This window comes from Lagenorhynchus albirostris, chromosome 15, assembly GCF_949774975.1.
Source record: "Lagenorhynchus albirostris chromosome 15, mLagAlb1.1, whole genome shotgun sequence".
NCBI classification, from domain to species: domain Eukaryota; kingdom Metazoa; phylum Chordata; class Mammalia; order Artiodactyla; family Delphinidae; genus Lagenorhynchus; species Lagenorhynchus albirostris.
Window position 1 is genome coordinate 24868744 of NC_083109.1, and position 25368 is coordinate 24894111.

General features: G+C 39.4%; 1 protein-coding gene across 1 annotated transcript in view; it reads right to left on the minus strand.

Annotated features, from left to right (window-relative positions):
- ASIP (agouti signaling protein) overlaps positions 1-25368 on the minus strand; it is a 212154-nt gene that overhangs the window by 81641 nt on the left and 105145 nt on the right. Inside the window, exons 5-7 of the mRNA XM_060123983.1 lie at positions 21682-21755; positions 20215-20296; positions 18840-18886 (exon numbers count right to left, since the gene is read on the minus strand). The gene's annotated coding sequence lies outside the window, so the exon portion shown is untranslated. The remainder of the gene's footprint in view (positions 1-18839; positions 18887-20214; positions 20297-21681; positions 21756-25368) is intronic.

Sequence of the window (25368 nt, forward strand, 5' to 3'; positions counted from 1 at the left end):
ATAATGGGGCAAAAGCACTATTTGAGAATATTGAGTATTTTCTAAAGTTTTTATCTTTATATTTTTGATATCTTTATCCAGACACAGATTCAAGAAATATCCCAAGGCCTAAGCAGAATAAATTTACACCAAGGCTAATTATAGTAAATCTGTTAAAAACCAAAGACCAAGAGAAAAATCTTAAAATTAGAATGAGAAAAAACTCAATTTACTTGCAAAAGACCAAAACTAAGACTGACAGCTGACTTCTCAAGGAAACAGAAGCCAGAAAACAATGTGAAAATATCTTCAAAATGAAATAAAATGACTGTCAAGTTAGAATTCTACACTCAGCAAAATGATTTTTGAGAAATGAAGATGGAAATACAGTTTCAGAAAAAGAAAAACTGCAAAATTTGTCACCAGTAGACTCACGCTAAAACAAACGCTAAAGGGCTTCCCTGGTGGTGCAGTGGTTGAGAGTGCACCTGCGGATGCAGGGGACATGGGTTTGTGCCCCAGTCCTGGAAGATCTCACATGCCGCGGAGCGGCTGGGCCCGTGAGCCATGGCTGCTGAGCCTGCGCATCCGGAGCCTGTGCTCCGCAACGGGAGAGGCCACAACAGTGAGAGGCCCGCGTACTGCAAAAAAAAAAAAAAAGAAAAAAAGAAATGCTAAAAAGGTATTTTTCAGGTGGAAGGAAAAAGGAAAAGCACAAAACTGAAAAGAAAAATACAGAGCAACATAAAGTTAAAGACAATGGGTAAATTTAATACTGATTGTATAAAACAATGGCAATGACAATAACAAAAATACAAATAAAATTTATATAAAACTATATTTGAAGTATAAATTTTAAAATATATAATTAAAATATATGGCACTGAGAACACAAAAGGGGTGTATGTGTGTGTGTGTGTGTGTGTGTGTGTGTGTGTTGGATAATTGAACTTAAAGTGTTTTTAGATCCTTACATTGTCTGGGAGATAGAAAAGTTCCTATTTGATTCATGATACTCATAGGGTACTGTAGGGTACTCATTTAAAAAAAGAATAAAAACCTGCTAGGGTGGGGTGGTGGTCCATACTACTGGGCCCCACAGGACACTTCCTACATAAAGACACTCCATTAAGAACACGAGATGTAGCTGATTTACCTAATACATAGAAACAAACACAGAGAATTGGGCAAAATGAGAAAACAAAAGAATATTTTCCAAACAAAAGAACAAGACAAACCTCAGAAAAGAAAATGGAGTAAAATGGAGATAAAGCGACCTTCCAGATAAAGAATTCAAAGTAACGATATAAAGATGCTCATTGAACTTAGGAAAAGAATGGAGGAACACAATGAGAACTTCAACAGGAAGAGAAAATATAAAGAAGAACCAATCAGAGCTGAAGAATACAATAACTGAAACGAAAATCATACTAGAGGGAACCAACAGCAGATTAGATTATGCAGAAGAATGGATCAGTGATCTGGATGACAGGGTAGTGGAAATCACCCAATCAGACCAGCAGAAAGAAAAAAGAAACAACAACAACAAAAAATGAGGATAGTTTAAGGGACCTCTAGGACAACATCAAGCATACTAACATTCACATTATAGGGGTCGCAGAAGGAGAAGCAAGAGAGAAAGGGACAGGAAACCTATTTGAAGAGATAATGGCTGAAAACTTCCTGACATTGCAAAGAAAACAAACACCCAACTCCAGGAATCACAGAGAGTCCCAAACAATGACCCCAAAGAGAAACACACCAAGACACATTATAACTAAAATGTCAAAAGTAAAAGATAAAGAGAGAATTAAAAGCAGCAAGAGAAAAACAACTAGTTAAATACAAGGGAGTCCCCATAAGCCTACCAGGTGACTTTTCAGCAGAAACTTTACAGGCCAGAGGGAGTAGCAAACATATTCAAAGTGCTGAAAGGAAAAAACTTACAACCAGCAATACTCTACTTGGCAAGGTTATCATTCAGAATTGATGGAGAGACAAAGAGCTTCCCAGACAAGCAAAAGTAAAGGAGTTTATCACCACTAAACTGAACTTATAAGAAATATTAAAGGGACTTCTTTAAACAGAAAAGAAAGGTCATAACTAGAAATACGAAAATTATGAAAGAAAAAATCTCACCAATAAAGGCAAACATATAGTAATTGTCGTGGATCAACAACCTGCATAGCTAGTATGAAGGCTAAAAGACAAAACTAGTAAAATCATATATATCTACAATAATTAGTAAAGGTATACACACAAAAAGATGTAAAATATGAAGTTAAAAACATAAAGTGTCAGGGGGAGATGTTAAAATGTAGTGTTTTTAGAGTGCACTCAAACTTAAGTGACCATCAACCTAAAATAGACTGCTAAATACATAGGTTGTTATATAAGAACCTCATGGTAACCATGAGCCAAAAACCAATGAAGGACACACAAAATATAAAGAGAAAGAAATATAAATGTAACACTAAAGAAAGTAATCAAATCATAAGGGGAGAGAGCAAGAGAAAAAGAAAGGAATAGAGATCAATAAAAATTACCAGAAAACAATTTAAAAAATGGCAATAAGTATATACCTATCAATAATTAATTTAAATGTAAATGGACTATACGTTCCACTCAAAAGACACAGGGTGGCTGAATGGATAAAAAAACAACCGCTACAAAAAAAAAAAACAAAAAACAACCGCCACATATATGCTGCCTAGAAGAGACTCACTTCAGATCTAAAGACACACACACTAAAAGTGAGGGGACAGAAAAATATATTCCATGCAAATGGAAACAAAAAAGAAAGCTTGGGTAGCAATATTTATAACAGGCAAAATAGACTTTAAAACAAAGACTGTAACAAGAGATAAAGAAGGGCATTACATAATGATAAAGGAATCACTCCAAAAAGAAGATATAACACTTGTAAATATATATGCACCAACATAGGAGCACCTAAATACATAAAGCAAATATTAGCAGACATAAAGGAAGGAATTGACAGCAATTCAATAATGGTAGGGGACTTTAACACCCCACTTACATCAGAGGATAGATCATCCAGAAAGAAAAACAGTAAGGAAACTTTGGCCTTAAACTACACTTTATACCAATGAACCTAGTAGATATATAAAGAATGTTCCATCCAAAAACTGCAGAACACACATTCTTTTCAAATGCACATGAAACATACTCCAGGATAGATCACATGTTAGGCCACAAAACAAGTCTCAATAAATTAAGGAAGACTGAAATCCTATCAACCATCATTTCTTTTCTTTTCTTTTTTTTTTTTGGCGGTACGCGGGCCTCTCACTGTTGTGGCCTCTCCCGTTGCAGACCACAGGCTCCGGACGCGCAGGCTCAGTGACCATGGCTCACGGGCCTAGCCACTCCATAGCACGTGGGATCTTCCCAGACCGGGGCACGAACTCGTGTCCCCTGCATCGGCAGGCAGACTCTCAACAACTGCGCCACCAGGGAAGCCCTCAACCATCATTCCTGACCACAACAGTATGTGACTAGAAATCGATTACAAGAAAAAAAACTAGAAGAAACACAAACACATGGAGTCTAAACAACATGGTACTAAACAGCCAATGGATCACTGAAGAAATCAAAGAGAACAAAAACGCTGGAGACAAATAATAATGGAAACGCAATACTGCAAAATCTATGGAACACAGCAAAGGCAGTTCAAAGTGGGAAGTTTATAGTGATACATGCCCATGTCAGGAAACAAGAAAAATCTCAAATAAACAATCTAACCTTACACCTAAAAGAACAATAAAAAGAACAACCCCACCACCACCAAAGTTAGTAGAAGGAAGGAAATAATAAAGATCATAGTGGAAATAAATGAAATAGAGGCAAAAACTAGAAAAGATTAATGAAACTAAGAGCTAGTTCTTTGAAAAGTTAAACAAAATTGATAAATCTTTAGCCAGAATCATCAAGAAAAAAAAAGAGAATGGGCTCAAATAAGTAAATAAATCAGAAATGAAAGAGGATAATTTACAACTGACATCACAGAAGTACAAAGGATCATAAGAGATTACTATGAACAATTATATGACAACAAATTGGACAACCTAGAAGTAATGGATAAATTCCTAGAAACATATCTTCCCAAGACTGAATCAGAAGAAACAGAAAATCTGAACAGACATTACTAGCAATTAAATTGATTCAGTAATAAAAAAACTTCCAACAAACAAAATAACACACAGCTTCACAGGTGAATTCTACCAAGCATTTAAAGAAGAGTTAATACCTATCTTTCTCAAACTATTCCAAAATTGATGAGGAAGGAATGCTGCTAAACTCATCCTATAAGGTCAGCATTACCCTGATACCAAAACCAGACAAAACATCACAAAAAAGGGAAATTACAGGTCATATCCCTGATGAATATAGGTGCAAAAACACTCAACAAAATGCAGGAAAACTGAATTTAACCATACATTAAAAGGATCATACACCATTATCTAGTGGAATTTATCCCAGAAGAGCAAGGATGGTTTGATATCTGCAAATCAATCAATGTGCTACACCACATTAACAAAACAAAAGATAAAAATCATATGATCCTCTTAAAAATGGAGAAAACCTTCTGACAAAATTCAACATCCATATATTATAAAAATTCTCAACAAAGTGGATATAGAGGGAACATACCTCAACATAATAAAGGCCATATATGACAAACCCATAGCTAACATCATACTCAATGGTGAAAAGCAGAAATCATTTCTTCTAAGATCAGGAACAAGACAAAGATGCCCACTCTTGTCACTTTTATTCAACCACACTATTGGAGTTTCTAGCCACAGCAATCAGATAAGAATAAGGAATAAAGGACATCCAAATTGGAAAGGAAGAAGTAAAACTGTCACTGTTTTCATATGACATGATACTATATATAGGAAACCCTAAAGACTCCACCAAAAATTGCTAGCACTAATAAATAAATTCAGTAAAGTTGCAGGATACAAAATTAATACACAGAGATCTGTTGAGTTTCTACACACTAATAACTATCTATCAGAAAGAGAAATTAAGAAAACAATCCCATTTATGGTTTCATCAAAAAGAATAAAATACTTAGGAATAAATTTAACCAAGCAGGTGAAAGACCTGTATTCTGAAATCTATAAGACACTGAGGGAGGAAATTGAAGACAACACAAATAAATGGAAAGATACACCATGCTCATGAATTTGAATAATTAATTGTTAAAATATCCATACTACCCAAAGTGATCTACAGATTCAATGCAATCCTTATCAAAATACCAATGGCATTTTTCATAGAACTAGAACAAATAATTCTAAAATTTGTATGAATCATGAAAGATCCTGAATAGCCAAAGCAATCTGAGAAAGAAGAACGAAGCTGGAGGTATCAAGGTCCCTGATTTCAGACTATACTACAAAGCTATAGCAATCAAAACACTATGGTACTGGCACAAAAACAGACACATATATCAATGGTAGAGAATAGAGAGCCCAGAAATAAATCCATACTTATATGGTCAATTAATCTATGACAAAGGAGGCAAGAATATACAATGGGGAAAAGACAGCTTCTTCAATAAATGGTGTTGGAAAACTGGACAGCTACATGCAAAAGAATCAAACTGGACCATTTTCTTACACCATATACAAAAATAAATTCAAAATGGATTAAAGACTTACCTGAAATCATAAACCTCCTAGAAGAAAACACAGGTAGTGAACTCTTTGACACTGGTCTTAGTAATACTTTTCTTGGATCTGTTTCCTCAGGCAAGGAGAACAAAAGCAAAAATAAACAAATGAGACTACAACAAACTAATAAGCTTTTGCACTGCAAAGGAAACTTTCAACAAAGCAAAAAGGCAGCCTACTGAATGGGAGAAGATATTTGCAAACAGTATATCTGATAAGGGGTTAATATTCAAAATATACAAAAGACTCATACCACTCAAAAAAAAACAATTAAAATATGGTCAGAGGACCTGAATAGACATTTTTCCAAAGAAGACATACAGATGACCAACAGATACATGAAAAGATGCTCAACATCACTAATCATCAAGGAAATGGAAATCAAAACTGATGAAATACCTCTCACCTGTCAGAATCACTATCATCAAAAAGACAACGGGGGGACCTTCAAGATGACGGAGGAGTAAGACGTGAAGATCACTTTCCTCCCCACAAATACATCAAAAATACATCTGTATGTGGAACAACTCCTACAGAACACCTACTGAACGCTGGCAGAAGACATCAGATTTCACAAAAGGCAAGAAAATCCCCATGTACTTGGGTAGGGCAAAAGAAAAAAGAAAAAACAGACAAAATAGGGATGGGACCTGCACCTCTGGGAGGGAGCTGTGAAGAAGGAAAAGTTTTCACACACTAGGAAGACCCTTCACTGGTGGAGACAGAGGGTGGGCGGGAGGGGAAGCTTCGGAGCCACAGAGGAGAGCACAGCAACAGGGGTGCAGAGGGCAAAGCGAAGAGATTCCCCCACAGAGGATTGGTGCCGACCAGCACTCACCAGCCTGAGAGGCTTGTCTGCTCACCCACCGGGGCGGCTGGTGGCTGGGAGCTGAGGCTCGGGCTTCAGAGGTCATATCCCAGGGAGAGGACTGGGATTGGCTGTGTGAACACAGCCTGAAGGGGGCTAGTGGGCCACTGCTAGCTGGGAGGGAGTCCGGGAAAATGTCTGGACCTGCCTAAGAGGCAAATGACCATTGTTTCGGGGTGCACGAGGGGAGGGGATTCCTTCCCTGTCTGCCCACAGAAGGCAGAGCACCACCTAAATGAGCTCCAGAGATGGGTGCAAGCCATGCCTATCAGCTTGGACCCCAGAGACGGGCATGAAAGGCTAATGCTGCTGCTGCAGCCACCAAGAATCCTGTGTGCAAGCACAGGTCACTCTCCACACCCCCCAGGAGCCTGTGCAGCTCGCCACTGCCAGGGTTCCGTGATCCAGGGACAAGTTCTCTGGGAGAACACACGGTGCACCTTAGGTTGTTGCAACATCACGCTGGCCTCTGCCACTGCAGGCTTGCCCCGCATTCCAATTATAACTACTGTACCCCTCCCTCTCCCTGGCCTGAGTGAGCCAGAGCCCCCTAGTCAGCTGCTCCTTTAACCCTGTCCTGTCTGGGTGGGAACAGATGCCTGAGGGTGACCTACACACAGAGGTGGAGCCAAAACCAAAGCTGAACCCCAAGAGCTGTGTGAACAAAGAAGAGAAAAGGAAATCTCTCCCAGCAGCCTCAGGAGCAGCAGGTTAAATCCCCACAATCAACTTGATGTACCCTGCATTTGTGGAATAACTGAATAGACAACGAATCACCACAAAATTGAGTGGTGGACTTTGGGAGCAATTGAAGTCTTGGGGTCTGCTGTCTATGACTGATTTGTTTCTGACTTTTATGTTTATCTTAGTATAGTTTTTAGCACTTGTTATCATTGGTGGATTTGTTTATTGGTTTGGTTGCTCTCTTCTTTTATTATTATTTTTTATTTTAATAATTTTTTTTCTTTTTTTTTTTTCCCTTTCCTTCTGAGCCGTGTGGCTAACAGGGTATTGGTGCTCCAGCCTGGTGTCAGGCCTGAGCCTCTGAGGAGGGAGAGCTGAGTTCAGGACATTGGACCACCAGAGACTTCCCAGCCCCGCATAATATCAATCTGTGAGAGCTCTCCCAGAGACCTCTATCTCAACACTAAGACCCAGCTCCACCCAACGGCCAGCAAGCCCTGGTGCTGGTCGCCCAGTGCCAATCAACTAGCAAGACAAGAGCACAACCCCAACCATTAGCAGAGAGCTGGCTAAAATCATACTAAGTTCACAGACACCCCAAAACACATCACCAGACGTGGCCCTGCCCACCAAAAAGACAAGATCCAGCCCCACCCACTAGAACACAGGCGCCAGTCCCCTCCACCAAGAAACCTACACAACACACTGGACCAACCTCACCCACTGGGGGCAGACACCAAAAACAACGGGAACGGCAAACCTGCAGTCTGCAAAAAGGAGACCCCAAACACAGTAAGTTAAACAAAATGAGACAATAGAGAAATATGCAGCAGACGAAGGAGCAAGGTAAAAACCCACCAGACCTAACAAATGAAGAGGAAATAGGCAGCCTACCTGAAAAATAATTCAGAGTAATAATAGTAAAGATGATCCAAAATCTTGGAAATAGAATGGAGAAAACACAAGAAACATTTAACAAGGACCTAGAAGAACTAAAGAGCAAACAAACAATGATGAACAAAACAATAAATGAAATTAAAAATTCTCTAGAAGGAATCAATAGCAGAATAACTGAGGCAGAAGAATGGAAAAGTGACCTGAAGATAAAATAGCGGAAATAACTGCTGTGGAGCAGAATAAAGAAAAAAGAATGAAAAGAATTGAGGACAGTCTCAGAGACCTCTGGGACAATATTAAATGCACCAACATCTGAATTATAGGGGTCCTAGAAGAAGAAGAGAAAACGAAAGGGTCTGAGAAAATATTTGAGGAGATTATAGTTGAAAACTTCCCTAACGTGGGAAAGGAAATAGTCAATCAAGTCCAGGAAGCGCAGAGAGTCCCATACAGGATAAATCCAAGGAGAAGCATGCCAAGACACACATTAATCAAACTATCAAAAATTAAATACAAAGAAAAAGTATTAAAAGCAGCAAGGGAAAAGCAACAAATAATATACAGGAGAATCCCCATAAGGTTAACAGCTGATCTTTCAGCAGAAACTCTGCAAGCCAGAAGGGAGTGGTGGGACATATTTAAAGTGATGAAAGGGAAGAACCTACAACCAAGATTACTCTACCCAGCAAGGATCTCATTCAGATTCAACAGAGAAATTAAAACCTTTACAGACAAGCAAAAGTTAAGAGAATTCAGCACTACCAAACCAGCTTTACAATAAATACTAAAGGAACTTCTCTAGGCAGGAAACACAAGAGAAGGAAAAGACCTACAAAAACAAACCCAAAACAATTAAGAAAATGGTAATAGGAACATACATATCAATAATTACCTAAATGTAAATGGATTAAATGCTCCAACCAAAAGACTGGCTGAATGGATACAAAAGTAAGACCTGTATATGTGTTGTCTACAAGAGACCCACTTCAGACCTAGGGACACATAGAGACTGAAAGTGAAGGGGTGGAAAAAGATATTCTATGCAGGGCTTCCCTGGTGGCACAGTGGTTGAGAGTCCGCCTGCCGATGCAGGGGACATGGGTTTGTGTCCCGGTCCGGGAAGATCCCACATGCCACGGAGCGGCTAGGCCCGTGAGCCATGGCTGCTGAGCCTGTGCGTCTGGAGCCTGTACTCCACAATGGGAGAGGCCACAGCAGTGAGAGGCCTACGTAACGCAAAAAAAAAAAAAAAAGATATTCTATGCAAATGGAAATCAAAAGAATGCTGGAGTAGCAATTCTCATATCAGACAAAATAGACTTTAAAATACAGACTATTACAAGAGACAAAGAAGGACACTACATAATGAGCAAGGGATCAATCCAAGAAGAAGATATAACAATTGTAAATATTTATGCACCCAACATAGGAGCACCTCAATACATAAGGTAAATGTTAACAGCCATAAAAGGGGAAATTGACAGGAACACAATAATAGTAGGGGACTTTAACATCCCACTTTCACCAATGGACAGATCATCCAAAATGAAAATAAATAAGGAAACACAAACTTTAAATGACACATTAGACAAGATGGACTTCATTGATATTTATAGGACATTCCATCCAAAAACAACAGAATACACTGTCTTCTCAAGTGCTCATGGAACATTCTCCAGGATAGATCATATCTTGGGTCACAAATCAAGCCTTGGTAAATTTAAGAAAACTGAAATCATATTAAGTATCTTTTCCAACCACAACGCTATGAGAATAGATATCAATTACAGGAAAAAAACTGTAAAAAATACAAACACATGGAGGCTAAACAATACACTACTAAATAACCAAGATATCATTGAAGAAATCAAAGAGGAAATCAACAAATACCTAGAAACAAATGACAATGAAAACATGATGACCCAAAACCTACGGGATGCAGCAAAAGCAGTTCTAAGAAGGGAAGTTTATAGCTATACAAGCCTACCTCAAGAAATAGGAAATATCTCAAATAAACAACCTAACCTTACACCTAAAACAATTAGAGAAAGAAGAACCAACAAACCCCAAAGTTAGCAGGAGGAAAGAAATCATAACGATCAGATCAGAAAGAAGTGAAAAAGAAATGAAGGAAACAATAGCGAAGATCAATAAAACTAAAAGGTGGTGCTTTGAGAAGATAAACAAAATTGATAAACCATTAGCCAGACTCAACAAGAAAAAAAGGAAGAAGATTCAAATCAACAGAATTAGAAACGAAAAAGAAGTAACAACTAACACTGCAGAAATAAAAGGATCATGAGAGATTACTGCAAGCAACTATATGACAATAAAATGGACAACCTGGATGAAATAGACAAATTCTTAGAAAAGCACAACCTGCCAAGACTGAACAAGGAAGAAATAGAAAATATAAATAGACCAATCACAAGCACTGAAATTGAAACTGTGATTAAAATCTTCTAACAAACAAAAGCCCAGGACCAGATGGCTTCACAGGTGAATTCTATCAAACATTTAGAGAAGCGCTAACACCGACCCTCTCAAACTCTTGCAAACTATAGCAGGAGGAACACTCCCAAACTCATTCTACGAGGCCACCATCACCCTGATACCAAAACCAGATAAAGTTGTCACAAAAAAAGAAAATTATTTGCCAATATCACTGATGGACACGGATGCAAAAATCCTGAATAAAATACTAGCAAACAGAATCCAACAGCACATTAAAAGGATCATACACCATGATCAGGTGGGGTTTATCCCAGGAATGAAAGAATTCTTCAATATACACAAATCAATCAATGTGATACACCATATTAACCAACTGAAGGATAAAAACCATATGACAATCTCAATAGATGCAGAAAAAGCTTTTGACAAAATTCAATACCCATTCATGACAAAAACTCTCCAGAAAGTAGGCATAGAGGGAACCTACCTCAACACAATAAAGGCCATATATGACAAACCCACTGCAAACATCATTCTCAATGGTGAAAAACTGAAACCATTTCCTCTAAGATCAAGAAGAAGACAAGGTTGCCCACTCTCACCACTGTTATTCAACATAGTTTTGGAAGTTGTAGCCATGGCAATCAGAGAAGGAAAAGAAGAAGTAAAGCTGTCACTCTTTACAGATGACATGATACTATACATAGAGAATCCTAAAGATGCTACCAGAAAACTACTAGAGCTAATCAATGAATCTGGTAAAGTAACAGGATACAAAATTAATGCACAGAAATCTCTTACATTCCTATACACTAATGATGAAAAATCTGAGAGAGAAATTAAGGAAACACTCTCATTTACCACTGCAACACAAAGAATGAAATACCTAGGAATAAACCTACCTAAGGAAACAAAGACCTGTATAAAGAAAACTATAAGACACTGATGAAAGAAATTGAAGATGATACAAAAAGGTGGAGAGATATACCATGTTCTTGGATTGGAAGAATCAACATTGTGAAAATGACTATACACCAAAGTCAATCTACAGATTCAATGCAATCCCCATCAAACTACCAATGGCATTTTCCACAGAACCAGAACAAAAAATTTCACAATTTGTATGGAAACACAAAAGACCCCAAAAAGGCAAAGCAACCTTAAGAAAGAAAAACGGAGCTGGAAGAATCAGGCTCCCTGACTTTAGACTATACTACAAAGCTACAGTAATCAAGACAGTATGGTACTGGCAGTAAAACAGAAATATAGATCAATGGAACAGGATAGAAAGCCCAGAGATAAACCCATGCACATATGGTCAGCTTCTCTTTGATAAAGGAGACAAGAATATACAGTGGAGAAAAGACAGTCTCTTCAATAAGTGGTGCTGGGAAAACTGGACAGCTACATGTAAAAGAATGAAATTAGAACACTTCCTAACACTGTATACAAAAGTAAACTCAAAATGGATTAAAGACCTAAACCTAAGGCCAGACACTATCAAACTCTTAGAGGAAAACATAGGCAGAGCACTCTATCACATAAATCATAGCAAGATCCTTTTTGACCCACCTCCTAGAGAAATGGAAATAAAAACAAAAATAAACAAATGGGATCTAATGAAACTTAAAGCCTTTTGCAGATCAAAGGAAACCATAAACAAGAGGAAAAGACAACACTCAGATTGGGAGAAAATATTTGCAAACAAAGCAACTGACAAAGGATTAATCTCCAAAATATACAAGCAGCTCATGCAGCTCAATATCAAAAAAACAAACAACCCAATCCAAAAATGGGCAGAAGATCTAAATAGACATTTCTCCAAAGAAGATATACCGATTGCCAACAAAGACCTGAAAGGATGCTCAACATCACTAATCATTAGAGAAATGCAAATCAAAACTACAATGAGGTATCACCTCACACTAGTCAGAATGGCCATCATCAAAAAAAATCTACAAACAATAAATGCTGGAGAGGGTGTGGAGAAAAGGGAACCCTCTTGCACTGTTGGTGGGAATGTAAATTGATACAGCCACTATGGAGAACAGTATGGAGGTTCCTTAAAAAACTAAAAATAGAACTACTATATGATCCAGCAATCCCACTACTGGGCATACACGCTGAGAAAATCATAATTCAAAAAGAGACATGTACCACAATGGTCAGTGCAGCACTGTTTACAATAGTCAGGACATGGAAGCAACCTAAGTGTCCCTTGACAGATGAATGGATAAAGAAGGTGTACCGCACATATACAATGGAATATTACTCAGCCATAAAAAGAAACGAAATTGAACTATTTGTAATGAGGTGGATGGACCTAGAGTCTGTCATGCAGAGTGAAGTAAGGCAGAAAGAGAAAAACAAATACCGTATGCTAACACATATATATGGAATCTAAAAAAAAAAATGTTTCTGATGAACCTAGTGGCAGGACAGGAATAAAGATGCAGATGTAGAGAATGGACTTGAGGACATGGGGAGGGGGAAGGGTAAACTGGGACAAAGTGAGAGAGTAGCATTGATATATACACTACAAAATGTAAAATAGCTAGTGGTAAGAAGCTGCATAGCACAGGGAGATCAGCTCGGTGCTCTGTGACCACCTAGAGGGGTGGGATAGGGAGGGTGGGAGGCAGATGCAAGAGGAAGGAGATATGGGGATATATGTAGACATTTAGCTGATTCACTTTGTTATACAGAAGAAACTAACACAACATTGTAAAGCAATTATATTCCAATAAAGATGTTAAAAAAAATAAAGCAAAAAAAGACAACAGATAACAATAATTGGTGAGGATGTTGAGAAAAGTGAACCTTTGTGGACTGTTAGTGCAAATATCAATCGGTACAGCCACTATGGGAAATAGTATGGAGGTCCCTCGAAAAATTAAAAATAGAACTACCATATGATCTAGCAATTCCACTTCTGGGTGGAAAACAAAAGGAAACGAACCCACTAAATTGAAACACGTGTGAATAATATATGTTCAGTACAATAATGTTCATTGCAGCAATACTTACGACAGCCAAGCTGTGGAAGCATTCTAAATATCCACTGATATATGAATGGATAAAGAATATGTGGTATATATACACAATGGAATATCATGAACTATAAACAAGAATGAAATCTTGCCATTTGCCACAACATGCCACAACTTACGCTAAGTGAAATAAGTCGGAATGAAAAAGACAAATACCATATGTTTTCACTTACGTGTGGAATCTTAAAAAACAAAACAAACAAAACAAAACAGAAATAGACATAGATACAGAGAACAAACTGTATCAGAAAACAGGGAACAAACTGATTGCCAGAGGGGACAGGTATAGGGTGTTGGGTGAAATAGGTGAAGGAGATTAAGAGGGACAAAATTCCAGTTATAAAATAAATAAGTCACAAGATGTAATATACAGTATAAGAAATATAGTCAATAATACTGTAATATCTTTGTACGGTGACAGATGGTTATTAGACCTATCATGATGATCATTTCATAATGTATTTAAATGTCAAATCACTATGTTGTACACCTGAAACTAACATAATATTGTATGTCAACTATACTTCAATAAATAAATAAATAAAATTTATGTGGAAATGCAGAAGTTCAAGAATAGCCAAGACCTCTTGGGGAAGACCAGAAACATGAAAAACTTATTCTATTATGTATTAAGTCTTATTATAGTAGCTACAGTATTTGACACAGCATGGAATTGGCACAAAGACGAACTAATAGATAGATAGAAAAAGAATGGACATCCCAGAACCAGATTCACATATATTGGTAAATTATAAAAGGAATTGACAGTCTTTTCAGTACACGATCCTGGGTCAACTGGATATCCATATGGAAGAAAAAAAGGAGACATGACCTTATAGCATATCTTAAAATCAATTCCAGGTGGACAACGTTGTCAGACTACATTGCCACTAGCTATATTTAATTAAATTAATTAAAGGAAATAAAATTTAAAATTCAGTGCAACAGACATACTGGCCACATTTCAAGTACTCAATAGCTGCATCATATTGGCTGTCATATTGGACAGCACAGATAGAGAATAGTTCCATCATTGCAGAAAGTTCTATTGGAGAGCACTATTCTAAAAGAAATTATAGGAGAATATCTTTATGACTTAAGTAGGAAAAAATTTCTTAAACAGAAGTTTTAAAAAAGATGCTAACCATAAAAGAAAAGCTTGAAAAATCCAATTCAATTAATTTTAATTTAAATTAGGAACTCCTTTTCAACAAATAACACTAGAAAGACTATAATGCAAGCCACAGAATAGAATAAGAGCCAGGTTTAGGGTGAGGCAAGTGAGGTGCTAAGCTTGGACACAATTTTTAAAGGGGCACCAAAAAAACCCCTCAGTAATCAAAACAAATAAGACATTATGCAATATTTTTAAAAAGCAGAGTTAATTTTTAAAAATCCATGATGAGCAAAATGTCATAATTTTAAATAAAGATAGGTATCAGTATTTCTGAGTTTTCCTTTGCCTCAGGCTCCAATATGATTTGACAGCATTGTGGGAAATGATATTTGCAACATGTTCACAACAATGTCCATAATATTTAAAGAACACTTATAGATCAATAAAAATGTCAGACAACCCGACAGAAGAATAGGTTCAAGACCTGAAAGTTATTTCACAAAACAGTATATCCAAATGTCCGATAAATATATTAAAACGTGCTCAACTTCATTAGTCATCAAGGAAATATAAATTAAAATAAAAAAGCATTCCACTACTCTCCCACCAAAATGGCTAAATGTAAAAGACAGACAATACCAAGTGTTGAGGAGAAATCTCAGACATGGCTGGTGGGAGTGTAAAATGATGCAACTAATTTGGAAAAATGGCAGTATCTCTTAAAGCAGAACTCACACGTCCCATAATTCAGCAATTCCATTTCTAGATATACCCAATAGAAATGCATTCATATGTTCAGCAAAAAACTGTTCATAAATGTTCCTAATAGAACTGTTCATAATAGTCCCCAACTGGAAACAACCTAAATGTCCATCAATAAGGCAATGGATAAATAAATTGCGGTATATAAATTCATGAAATATTATAGAGCAATGAAAATAAAATATTACTACATGTAGGAATTCCCTAGCGGTCCAGTGGTTAGCACTCTACCCTTTCACTGCAGGGGGCAAAGAGTTCAATCCCTGGTCGGGGAACTAAGATCCCACAAGCCGCGTGGTGCAGCCAAAAAACAACAACAAAAAAACCAACCAAACAAACAAAAAAACCCCAAAAAACTCCAAAATATTACTACATGCAATAACATAACTGAATCTTACAAACATAATATTAAGCAAAGGAAGTCACACATCAAAGTATATACACACATACATAAACCCTCAAACAGGCAAAACTTGATTATGGTGTTAGAAGTCAGGTTAGTGGTTGCCCTTGGGAAGAAAGGTACTTAAAGAGGGCATGAGGGGGTTCTGGGTACTGGTAATGTCCTATTTCTAGATCTAGGTTTAGGTTTCCTGGGTGTGTTTATGTGGTGAAAATTCGTCAAGTTGAAGGTTTTTTTGTCTAATAGAAACAGAAAAACTTTCAATAACAACTTTACTTAAAAGAAAATAAAAGTGTGTCCAGACCATTCAGGATCCCAGTGAAGAGGGAGATCAAGATTTTAAAAATTAAGTAATCAAGTGACAAAGTCAGCTGTCACAACTGTCTCCCTCTGACCCCACTCCCTCTCCCCTAGCTAAGGCAGATACTTTCAGCTTTCATCTTATCCACAAGTAGGGGAAGCTAGTCTTTGTCTTCCCATTTTATGCACGGAAAGATGGCTGCCCTGAGCGGGTCAATGACTAGATTAAGGCCTCACAGGCTGTTAGAAGTAGATGCAGGACTAGAAACTGGTCTCCTAATTCCTATTCCTGAGCTTTGTGCACCAGGGCCTGCTGCTCCTGTGAATCAGGTCACCTGACCACACCGAAGCTCTAATCCGTGAATGCCCTCACTAGGGTCCAGTGAATTTTTCTCTGCGTCCCTAACTTACAGTGATGCTAAGGATGGGGATGGCCTCCTAATTTATTTCACAGTTGAACTAACTTAAAGCAGATACCTAGTCAGTCATCACTGTATACGCTTTTCTGGAAGCAAATGTCAAAGGGTGCAACTACAGGACACAAGGAGGCAATTTTAAATAACCACTTTCCCCTCTTCTAAAAGTCCAATTACTGACTGTATTGAATGAGGCCTGATGGCACTTGAGAGCAGAACAAACCAAGGAAAGAGTGAAACACATGGGATACTGTCTGCAGTGACTATTTCTAAACAAATGAAAGAGTCACACTTCTCATCTTTTAAATAAGATTTAAATTGTGGTTTTAGAATGTTTTGAATTTAGTACTTTTGCTCCAAGCTGATTCTTCTTAAAAACACCTGAATATAAAGAAAGAATCTGTAAGCACAGGTTTCGGGAACAGATGTAGACAGAACTGGTGTCTGTCTAGCAGGCAATTTGTGGCTGTGTCCTACCTGTGCGCAGGCCATGAGAAGGGCTTATGGACCTCTCCCCCACTGCAATGCCCCCATTCGTCTTCTTTTTCCTCAAGAGAGCTGCCTTTTGAGCAAATGCAGACCTCTAGGAGATCTAAGGACTACTTTGGCCCCAAGACCCAGCTGCATAGGTATTCAAATTGGATACAGACTTTAGCTTTACAGTTCTTTCCAATTTTCTCCCCAAAATCTGAATAAATGTTCCCTACCCAACTGAAGTCAGTTTTCTCTCAAGCCATGATCTATGTCTTTGTGCACATTCTCCCTGAACTATATTCTTTCTTATGTCAATCAAAGATGACGCTCTGCTACCCTCCACCATCCCCCAACCCCAACACATACACCGACATCTGATCTTTTTGGTTTCTATTTTCTATTTCTCTTCTGTAATAGCTCTTCTCTCTTTTTGACTAGTGTCCTGGCTCTTTTGTCCAACTTTGAACACTTGGGCTCCTTTGCTTCCTCATGCTGGACTGTAACTGCATCTTTGATAGAATGCTTACCCATATGTAGAAGTGCTTGGAAGAGAGAAAGATTCATGGTGTAACCGAAAGATGGCAAGTTTTATGTTATTTTAACTTTTGATAATCCTTCAGACTGTCTTGAAGAACCAGAAACAGCCCTTTCCCAGATTGCATTCCAACCCCGAGCCACCTACACAAAATGAGGCTTACTGCACTAGACAGTAAAACCGCCAATTAAAATAATTGTCTTGAATTGCGTTATATATTTCCTTATATCCTTGAATATTCTCAGGGCTCCAAAGCAATTGAATCTGGTATGTGGTTTCCTAGACCCACAAGTCTATTTTTCAAAGCCTCAACCTAAGAGAGACTGAAACCAGACACTTCAACCACAATTTACTTCTTTTGAGGTAAAGATTGGTCTCCTTTCTACATCTGTCTGACAGGATGTTTGGGTGACCAAATCAAAAGGCTATAATGATCCCTCCATTCCTGCTAATTACCTTTGCATGGGGCCATCCTGCTGAGGGTCATGCCCAGAATGAAGCCATCAGTGTCAGTGCCCCGATCCTTAATGAGATCCCTGTGGTTTAAGCAGAGCAGATGCAGACACATGCCCTACCTTCAACATGAGTGAGAGTCTTTTCCTGCATTTTCAGAGCAGTTTGACCAAAGGAACTATTGTAACTTCATACTTCCAGCGTATGGTTCCATTTCTCCCTGGATTTGTTCTTCATATTATCTGTGTTGTCGGTTCATTGCAACATGGCTGCTCCCTCCACGAAGGTTCTTCTCCTTTCCTACACGTATGTCAATAGAGCTCTGCATTTTGGTACAGTGAAAGGCACAAACCTGCAGGCTTCTCTTCTCTGGTACTATATCAGGTAACTGTACACAAGGCATGGGCAAGGGCCGGCTGCGTTTACGATAATTTGGGTGCTCAGATATAGGAAAATTCACACCCGAATAAGAAACTGTGATTACGAAACTTCAATTAGTGGAATGTACCAGGCAAAAATCATTTAGGCACCGAGGGCTTGGGGAAATTTTTACTATAGAAGAAACAAACAAAGTAGAAGAAAATGAGGAAGAGGAAGGAGGGGAGAGAAAGGAAAAAGAAGAGTAAGAAAAAGAGAAGAAGAAATTGAGCTCACAGATATCATACTAAGCATAGATATCGCACTGTACCAAAACACCCGCTGAGAAAGAGAAAGAGATTTCTTCTTCCCTCACTGGGCTCACCTCGCGCTCTACAGGATACTGTTCCGGCAATCGTCAGTAGCAGCTTTCTGTGGTCAATAATAGATAATTCCAGATCAAAAGAAGGGTTCTGAAATCAAGATGTCGTTTTTTAGATCGATGGGCTCTCCAAGTGGAATCCAGGGATCTCTGGTGGGTTGGCAAAGATTCTTCCAATTGTTCTGTGGGTTGGGTCAGTATGCAAGGCACAGAAGTATGTTGGGTGGTTTGTTTTTTTTCCCTCTGAAACAATATTTTCCGCTGTGGATTTCAATCAAAACTTAAAAGCATCAAAACAAACATATTTAAAGGGAGGTACAAATAATCACAGGGATTCAGCAAAAACAGCTCAAAAGTGGTTTTTTGTTTGTTTGTTTGCTGGCTTGTTTAGTCTAGTAAATAGGTGAGACACTCTTGTTTTGCTCAAATAGTCTAAGGACTAAAAATTTTGAGACTCAACAGTCCAGATGAAAAGATGAACCTTGCAAAGCACCCGTCTTCGAGGGGAAGAAAGTCAGGTCCTTTCTCCTCTGAGTTTCCCATTTCCCAGTGTCATTTAGTTCCTGGTCCTCTCTCTCTGTACTGCTTTCTAGCTCAGTGCCCACAGCTCTGAAGTCAGAAGCAGCCATTGCCAAGGAGAGCCCTTCTCTGCTGCCATGGCTATCTTTGCTCAGGTTTCTCTTCCAGGGAGCGGGAGCTCAGGTGTGGGGTAAAGGAGGTGTCAATTGCAGCTGCAGCTTGGGAAGGTCTGTATTTCCTCATCCCAGTCCCACAGCAAGAGTTAACCCCAGGAGAGCCTGGGCTGCTGGAGGGGAGTTTTGTGAGCTATCTAATGACCCAATTGTTACCCATATATTGTAGCACAACAAAACTGTCAGGCCATCTAGGCTGCTCAGATGCCATGAGATAAAATTTAGTACTTATGTCTACGTCTGCCTTTCTGTCTCTAACAGAGCAATGTGTACATTCAGCTATTTGTTGGACCAATTTGCACAGTCATGGTTTCTTAGAAGAATTTCAAAACGGATGCGCTGCCTATACTGCAGGTAAACAGTGTGGGAGCCGTAAATTAGAATGGACTCAGAGGCCTGTAATTGGATTTTGCTGAAGTATTTGCAACACCATTTACCTATTCAGATAATTCTGTCACATGTACAAAGTGCTCTCAGATAACTCAGATGACAGCCTTAATTACTCAGATGCTGTTAGCCCTCTCAATCCTTTGGTGCAGACCCACTCAAGAATAAAGGAAGCAATGTTCTCACCTTGCTTGATAAGGTGAAAAGAACTTGTTCGCTCTTCGAATGTGATTGAAAAAAAAAAGAAAGAAAGAAAGGAAAAAACCAGTCCCAACATCTGAATGGAATTTATTACATACCTCTCTGGGACCCCCTGGTTCTTGAATGTTTCAGTTAAGGATTCCCTCTTCCAAAGTCTGCAGAAGCTCAAGGACCCGCAGCCTGTCAGAGAATGATACTTTGTTGCCAGTTACTGCAAGTTGGTTTAAATATGCTGTCAAGATGCTGTAGCTGTGATCAAACCCCTGGCAGGGGGAGGCGGGGCAGAATGTGCCACGTAAGCATGCTCCCGTGTTTCTGTGTGGACACCCAGTGGGAAGGATAGTTGCCACTTTTGGAGAAACTGAAGGTTCTCTACTATATTACATGATATGCCAGCACTAGAATCTGCCTCATGCAGGTAAAGTCCACAAACTTACTCATGTCTTGAGGAGATCTATGTTTGGTTCCTATTATGGCTAATGTTTCTGGATTCCTTGGGTATCAAGAAAGAGGATCAGAGTATCAGAAGACCTGGTTTCAGCTCCGACTGCCGCTTACAAGCTCTAGGATTTTAAACTAATGTATCTGCTTTCTCTGAGCTTCGGTTTATCAGTACCATGGGTAAATAATATCCTCAATGGAGGTACTGGGGAATGAATTGAGATAATGATATGCAAAGTGCCTGGTGGTGTTCCACACACGTGAACTGTGTGTGAATCTGGGGGAGCACATTTTGGCAAACGACGACTCAGCCTTGAAAGAGGAAGACCCCATAATTATAATGGGAGCCCAGGGAAGGGCTTCAGTGACTGCTAATACCCTGATTTACTGCAACTTTTTGGAGGATATTTGTTCTTAAGTTGAAATGGCAGAACACGCACTGAACTGGAAGTTAGGCAATCAGTGTTCTAGTCTTGACTCTAGTAACAACAAAGCTAGATGAGTTTGGGCAAGTCATTTAATCTCTTTGTGTTTGTATGTATAATAGTGAGAGTCATACTTTCCCTTTCCAAAGTTTAGATTATTGTGATGCTTAAATAAGATAGGGTCTATACAAAAATATATAGAACATATTAAAATATAATTAATTTTGGTCAAAAGCTTCAAAACAATCCTATCAACCTCTCAATGCCTAACACATTCTGGCACATGCGTCTGATACTTAATCCTATTTCTGTGGCTGATAAGAATGAGTTATAACTGGCAATGTCCTCACTGAATTCACCCAAATAGCCAGTCCCTTGCGTTCTGTGTATAGCCCTTGAGGGGCAATGAGAAATAACATCAGGAAAGGAGCAAAGGCTGAACTCCAGCTTTTCTAAATTTCCTGCAAATGTATGGTTGGAGCTTCTAGAATGAGGGCTATGTCTTTGGTGGCTAGAATTGAGGGTCCTCTTTGAAGCCAAAGGGCTTCAGGAGATTGCTCCCTGTTTTGACTTAAGCATATAGTGGAGCAGGTCAGGAGGTCTGGGAGGCAGGGACAGTATCATCTTTGCAACTTTTTTGAAGCTTAAGACAAAATCCCACCCTTAAATCCCTGATCACGCAACCTTGTAAACACTTACTTTCAACAGTAGCCAAGAAGGAGAACCATTCTCTCTATGAGATTTTTCATTTCCCTTCCCATCCAAGAAAATACCTGCAGAAGAAAGTTAGGAAAACTCATGTTTATTTGTTTTTGTTTTATTGTTTGCTTTTGCTTTTTCTTCCACGACCCAGCAGACTGCAGATCTGCCCTGGGTGAACAGATTATGGGAGAGGTTTATGGAGCAGGCTCTCAACCCTGAGGCACTGAGGCTCTATTCCTTTCTTATAGTAAAAGGTTACCTGGAATGTTCCTCCCATTTATGGGTCAGCCTGGGCCCTAAAACAAAGCCAGCTGCCCCAAACTCTTCTGCATGGACATGGAGACTTGTGGACATAGAGCTTTTCCCACAAATGCTGCCTTTTACAGGAAGCCACTGAAGTGATGGGCTGGGGTTGGGGAGCAGGGAGGCAGCAGGTGGACAGTGAGAATTAGGATTCAATTTTTCCTTGGGTGCCTTGGCCTTGGTCTGCAAAGCAGAAGACACTGTGAGGTATCCCAGTTCCAGGCATGCAGCACCTCCTCCGCAAAACTTGTTTAGTGTCCTTAAACAATCCCCACTCACGTAGCAGTAAGAACAGGAACGCACTGGAACTAACAGAAGCCCTGGCATTTAAAGTCCTACAGCAGATCCAAATCCAGGCTTCCACATTAGAACCATGCAGTTTATCCTTTTAGAAGGAGTCATTAGCATGAATTTCGTTTTAATGCTTATGGATTCTATCTACCTCAGGAGCACCTTGGAAAAATCTAAGATAAATCTAAAAATCTAAGAAAAATCTTAGAGAACCTGTATCTAGTTAGATTCACAGTAAACAACTAGATAAAGGGCTGCTAGTTTAATATTTTTAAGGTGTGGGGTATGTCAGTTCATTAGAGATAAGAGTAAGTTGGGACAGTTTTCGTTTGGGGGGCATCTGGTCAGGAGGACTTTAGGGGACCAGGATGTTCCAGGGAGTGGATAATCTCATTCTCTGGCCTTTATTGTTTGAAATTCTACCAATCTGGGTCTGAAGAGAGTGGAAATGGGCTATGAGTTCAAGGACAGGAGGGCCCTTAGGTAGGGGGGCCATACTTGTGAGTACAGGGCTGCCAGGATTGGGATAGGCACAACCCTCTTCTTCCCAAAACTTGTTTCCTGGCTGGCCCTCCTTCCTCTAGTTTTTCAGGCCCTGTGATCTTTACTGCAAAGCAAACCATGTGGTTTTGATTCTGGCTCCTGGCTTACTGAGAGTGTTTCATGTCTCCAGCGACAGGAAGCCCTCCAGCCTCTTTAAGCAGCTGCTCTGGTATCTAAGAGAGGAGGCCAGCTCTTTTGGACTCCCTCACCAGCTGGGCATGGCAGCTCAGTGGAGGGCAACACACAGTGTGGAGAAAGGATAACAAGAATGGCTGTAGGGGTGAGGAGACACTCCTGGGATTCACAGAAGTGGACTCCAGGCTCTCCCACTTGTGTGTATCTGTCCAAAGAACTGACTTTTTCCCCTTAATGCTGCCCCTGGGTTTCCATTTGAGTATTCCTGGAGAAGGAAGAGCAGCACCTAGTCCTTCTGGAAGTGATAGGGGAGGGAAGTCCCTTAAAAGGGACCACACAAAGCATCTAATCCCATGGATTGGTGCTTCAGTCAAATGAACTTCTGGTGAGTTTCAATGGGATTCACTGGAAGAAAATTCTGTGATTTGAGTGGTAGGGACAGTGGAGGTTAAGGGAAGTCAATCACTTCTCAGAAGGGATTGAAGCTACTCTATTGCGAAAGGGATGACGGTATACTGACAGGCTAATGAAAGTCTTGAAGCAATCATTTTGTTTATTTATATAATGCTTTATAATTTTCAGTCATTTCATCTTGTATCTAGGCCTGTGCTCTTGATGACCTTTCCATTTGAAATTTTTTTCTGCAGATCTCCATATGGCTTTCTCCTTCGTATCCTCCAGATTTCAGTGTTTCCTTGTCAGAGAGGGCTCACCCGACTAATGTCTCTTCACTCCCTATCACATCACTTTATTTCCTTTCTATAACTCATCATTATTTGAAATTATTTTGTTCATTTACTTGTTTTGGTCCAGTTATTCAACCATAATGTAAGCTCCATGAAAGTATCCCATCTATCTTGTTCACTGCTGTATCCTCAACGCCTAGAATAGTGCATGCAGAACAGCAGGTATTCAATAAATATGTGCTGAATGAGTGGAGTGGGTTGGGAGAGCTAGCCAAGAAAATCTAGGTAAAACTGGGATGAGATGCATATGGTCAGAAAGAACAGAAATGATCAGGAGAGGAAATTGAGACCAGTAATCAAAATTTCCTGAGAAGTGGAAATAGAAAATGAAAATAAAAGAACCACATTTTGCCTGATGTGTTGCAACTTTCATCAAATGCAACAAATGTTTGTTAAGTACTCCTACTCCTAGGTGGCAAGCATTACGCTAAGAGCTGTGAATACAAAGATGAATGAAGTCATAGGATGGGGAGAATGAATGAAGAGGAGGGGGAGAGGAAGTAACCTCAGGAGTTGCTCTTTCAAGCCATTCACTGAGTTCACCGATAAAGAGACACGTAAAAAACAGCTACATGAAAATGGGACAGAGACTATCAGGAGTGTCAGTGCACTTCAATAAGGGGAACATATTAGTGGAAACTACAGAGCAGATGATATTTTATTTGGGCCTGAAGATAAGTAAAGAGTTCATCAGGCAGAGAGGAAGAAAAAAGTACTCCAGGCAAGGAAACAACATGAGCAAAGGCACGGAGGCATGAAAGTACTTATGCTTCGAAAACAGCAAGCAGACCAAATTGTTCCCTGTGACAAGAGTATAGTGTACATGGGGGAATGACTAGACGTGAGGCTAGAAACAGATGAAATGAAGTGGTGAAGGGCTGGCCTTATTATGGGCCACACTAAAGAATGTGATCTTAATCAAATCAGAACAACCTAGATTTTGTGAAATTCTTGGATCCTCATATGACCCCTGATTAATAGTGGTATGTTAGCAAATTCTCTCCATCTATAAAAAAAATCAATCAAAGGACTCTTGGCTTGATGCTCAGATGTCTCATTGTACAATACCTTACAGGTGTGACCTCAATACAGTCCAGCTGAGGGTCTGGGAGAAATGCTAGCCCAGGATGCTGGGCTCCCCCACTCTCACCCAAGGTCAGGCTGAGACGCTGGTGTCCCACCAAGGGTCTCATCTAGCTAGGCTCAGGCTATATCCTGTGAATGAACTACGAGGGCTCTAGGTAGCTCTGCAAGGGGCAGATGCCAATGGACAAGCTAGGGTGAAACAAGCAAGGTATGCATCTAAGGTGCAAAATTTAAGGGGGTGTCAAAAATCTCAGTCATCAAAATAAGGATATTTTAATTAAATATTAAAAAATAAAAATGTATACCAAAAAATCAGTAATCAAGATTGCTCTCTTCTGTTATTCCATTATCCAGTTCATTATTCAATGGTTAGATGTGGTCTTGGGGTAATTCTCTCATAGGTTCTTCAAACTCCTTCCAGAGATCAGGCCTAAATGAGGCCAGCCCCAGCGAATTGGAACGTGGGAGTACCAGCTCCATCCTCCCTAGTCAATCTGGGACCTACACAGAAGATGGGGGAGCCTAAGTTTGCTGCTTACTTTCAACCTGAAGCACTCCCCAGTCTGAAGCTGGAACATTA